The sequence below is a fragment of the Oryx dammah genome, unplaced genomic scaffold, assembly GCF_014754425.2.
Source record: "Oryx dammah isolate SB20612 unplaced genomic scaffold, SCBI_Odam_1.1 HiC_scaffold_18, whole genome shotgun sequence".
NCBI classification, from domain to species: domain Eukaryota; kingdom Metazoa; phylum Chordata; class Mammalia; order Artiodactyla; family Bovidae; genus Oryx; species Oryx dammah.
Window position 1 is genome coordinate 8,227,443 of NW_024070202.1, and position 4,012 is coordinate 8,231,454.

A 4,012-nucleotide genomic window follows, 5' to 3' on the forward strand; every position below is an offset into this window, starting at 1 on the left:
GACGGCGAGTGACCGGAGACCAACCGCTTACTCATTAAGCCACTCGTCCCGCCCACGACACCTCCCTGCGGCTTCTTCCCCTCCTGACAGCAGAGACCTGAGGGACAGAGGTGACCCCCCCGCCCCGGCCGGGGCCAGGGTATCTGCGGGCACCCACCCCGAGTGCAAGCGTGGGGCAGGCGGATTGTCTGGGGCAAGTCCCAGAGTTACCGGTGTGGACCTAGCGCCGGGCTGGGGATGAGAGTGGGCCCCACAGGCCAAAGGTGGTCCCCTGGGTCTCTCTGGCCCGGGTTCACTCTGGGACCCGCCTGGTCCTAGGTAGCGCCCGGGAGGGCGGGAGGGAATGACTCATTCATTCAGAGCCACAGGCTGAGGCAGCCAGCGCAGGCGGTCCTGGCTGTCCTGTCACTAGGGGACCTGGGAGGCAACCCCCACCCGGGAGCCCCAGGCCTCTGGGGAGTGGACGCAGTGGCCAGCTATCCCTGCGAGATGAAGTCCTTTTCTTTCCAACAGGCTGCACTTGAGCCAGAAAACCAAACACCAAAGACTTAACAATCTGTTCAGTTCAGTTCAGCCGCTCAGTTGTGTCCGACTCTTTGCGACCCCATGAATCACAGCACACCAGGCCTCCCTGTCCATCACCATCTCCCAGAGTTCACTCAAACTCATGTCCATCGAGTCGGTGATGCCATCCAGCCATCTCATCCTCTGTCGTCCCCTTCTCCTCCTGCCCCCAATCCCTCTGAGCATCAGGGTCTTTTCCAATGAGTCAACTCTTCACATGAGGTGGCCAAAATATTGGAGTTTCAGCTTCAGCATCATTCCCTCCAAAGAACACCCAGGACTGATTTCCTTTAAAATGGACTGGTTGGATCTCCTTGCAGTCCAAGGGACTCTCAAGAGTCTTCTCCAACACCACAGTTCAAAAGCATCATGTTGATGTATGGCAAAACCAATACAATATTGTAAAGTAATTAGCCTCCAATTAAATAAATTTAAGTTTTAAAAAAAAGCATCAATTCTTTGGCACTCAGCTTTCTTCATGGTCCAACTCTCACATCTATACATGACCACTGAAAAAACCATAGCCTTGACTAGACGGACCTTTGTTGGCAAAGTAATATCTCTGCTTTTCAATATACTATCTAGGTTGGTCATAACTTTCCTTCTGTTAAGTTAGAACCTGGTAAATGTGACACCTGGAAACAAGTTGTCTCCAGCCATTTCTAAACCACACAGGTGAACCCAGCCAAGCCCGTTTACTGAGTGCAAGCTCACTCTGCTTGCTGCCGGGCAGGCCGATGAGAGAGGAGGTGTTGAGGCAAGGAATAGGACTTTATTTGGAAAGCCAAAGCAGATTGACCAAGAAGATGGCCAACTCATGTCTCCAAATAACCATTTTATTGGGGCCTAGATGCCAGGTTCTTTTACAAAGCCTGTGAGAGAAGCAATGAGAAACTGAAGTCAAAGGCAGAGCAGAGAGGAAGAGGCAGTGGGGAAGTAAAGTGAAAGGGTCTTCAGTCTTGCAAAACATCTCCAGAAATGGCCAGCCTTTGAAAAGGGTATGTTAATCTCTTCTTTTTGTTGAAGTTATTCACAGGTAGGCAGGGACAGATTATGGGCTGAACAAGGACACTTTAATTTACAGTCTGGCAGAAGGGCAGGGTCCTCAGAGGCAGGCTATTGTGTATAATTATAATAACAAAAGCAACTTAAAGCGAGTCTAAAAATGTTTCCAACATGGAGTCAGAATTGGCTTCTCTGCAACAACCGGGGGGCCCCCGCCCCCGACCAGCTCCAGCGCTGCCCCTACAGCCAGCAAAGCTCAGGACACCCAACGGTCACCACCCCAGTCCACCCCACCCACTTGGACGCCTTCAGAGAACTCTGCCTGTTTCTGCAGAATCTGTCTCCCTTAGAAGGCCAGACCACAGCAAGTGGCGACACGCCCTCAGTTGGGCTCACCAAAGGTTAAAGCAGTGCTAGTTGTTCAGTGAGGCATGTGTCCGACTCTGCGATCCCGTGGACTGTAGCCCACCAGGCTCCTCCATCCATGGGAATTCTCCAGGCAAGAATACTGGAGTGGGTTGCCATTTCTTTCTCCAGGGGACCTTCCTGACCCAGGGATCACACCCAAGTCTCCTACATTGAAGACAGATTCTTTACCATCTGAGCCACCAGGGAAGCCCAACCCCAGAATAATTCCAAAGGCGGATTCTCTTAAACCTGATAGTATTTCAGAGATACAGATATTTCAGTGAGGCTTCCTACTGCTTGGGCCCACTCCCCAAGTCCCTGTCCATCCCAGGGCTGCCCTGGATGCCTCACTGAGCGAAGGTGGAAACCCCAAAGAACAGTGTTTTCCAAGTAGCTGGCAGGCCCCATCAGGAGGTCATGAAACAACATAGTGGGGCACAGCCAGCATTTGATTGCTCATGAGATAGAACAGAGCAGAGGAGGCCCCCTCCCTGCACACGGTGGAGGGGGCAGGTAACTCTGTGTCACCCACAGAGTTCTCAGGCTGTGGCAGGGATGAGCCAGTCCTGATCTGCGTTGGAACTGTTTCTGATTTGCTTTTCGTTGCTTCTATTATTATAATCATATATAACGGCTGCTCATACCAAGAATCCTGCTCCTCTGCCTGACTGTTAAAATGCCTTTATTCAGATGCTGTTCACCTGTGGATAGGAGGAAGGAAGAAATTAACACATCCCTTTCCTGGGCTTGCCATTCCAGGAGATATTTGTAAGCTTAATGGCCTTTTTACTGTATTTGTTCACCTCCTCTCCCCCTCTGTTCTATAAAAGAATCTGGCCTCCAGACCCCCAATAAGATGGTTATTTTCAGACACTTGTCTGCCATCTTGTTCAGCCAGCTTTCCGAATAAAGTCCTATATCTTGCCTCAGCATCTTGTGTCTCGGTTAATCGGCTGCACTGTGGGGATTCCCTGGTGTCTCAGCTGGTAAAGAAGCCACCTGCAATTCAGGAGACCCTGGTTTGATTCCTGGGTCGGGACAATCCCCTGGAGAAGGGATAGGCTACCCACTCCAGTATTCTTGGGCTTCCCTGGTGTCTCAGCTGGTAAAGAAGCCACCTGCAATGCAGGAGACCTGGTTCGATCTCTGGGTTGAGAAGATCCCCTGGAGAAGGGAAAGGCTACCCACTGCAGGATTCTAGCCTGGAGAATTCCCTGGACTGTATCGTCCATGGGGTCGCAGAGAGTCGGACACGACTGAGCACCGTTCACTTAGTGCCTAACAGAGTGAGCTTGGACTAGGCAACAAGACCACCCACCCACCCAAACATCAGAGGGCCCCCAGTCCCCAAATTGATGCCGCCTGCTGACAGGCTCGTGCCCCCTGCTGAAAAGGGGCATGAGCGGAAGTGCTGTGCGGGGTGCACAGCTGAGGGCAGCAGCCCCCACCCCGGGCCACCAGCCTGAATGTCTCCTCTGGGACACCGCACCAAAGGTGCAGAGGGCCCAGCAGTATCAGAGCCTTCGCCTTCGTCATTTTCCACCTCATTCTAAACCATTATCTCACACAGAAACCCTTCACCGTGCCACTCAGGAATAGTCAGTTAATTTTTTAACTGGTGCTCAATCCATAGTGACTTTTCCCCTGGTGACCTTGGCTGTGCTGTGTGCTGACTGGTGACCTTCTAAAGTCGTCCCTCAGAGGGGAAAATGCCCATTCTACAGGGGTCAACGAGGGACAGGGGAGATACAAAAGCCTGTTATGATCGGTAGGTTTGCTGCAGGGAGAAGCCAATTCTGACTCCATGTTGAAAACTATTTCTTTAACTTGCTTTTCGTTGCTGTTGTTATTATAATTGTACATGATGGCCTGCCTCAAAGGACCCTGCCCCTCTGCCTGACTGAAGTGTCTGTTCAGCTCATAAAATGATAATCTGACCCTGTCCACCTGTGAATGGTTACAAAAGAGAAGAGATAAGCACACCCCTTTCTAAAGGCCGGCCCTTCACAGAGATGTTTTGCAAGATGGAAGACCT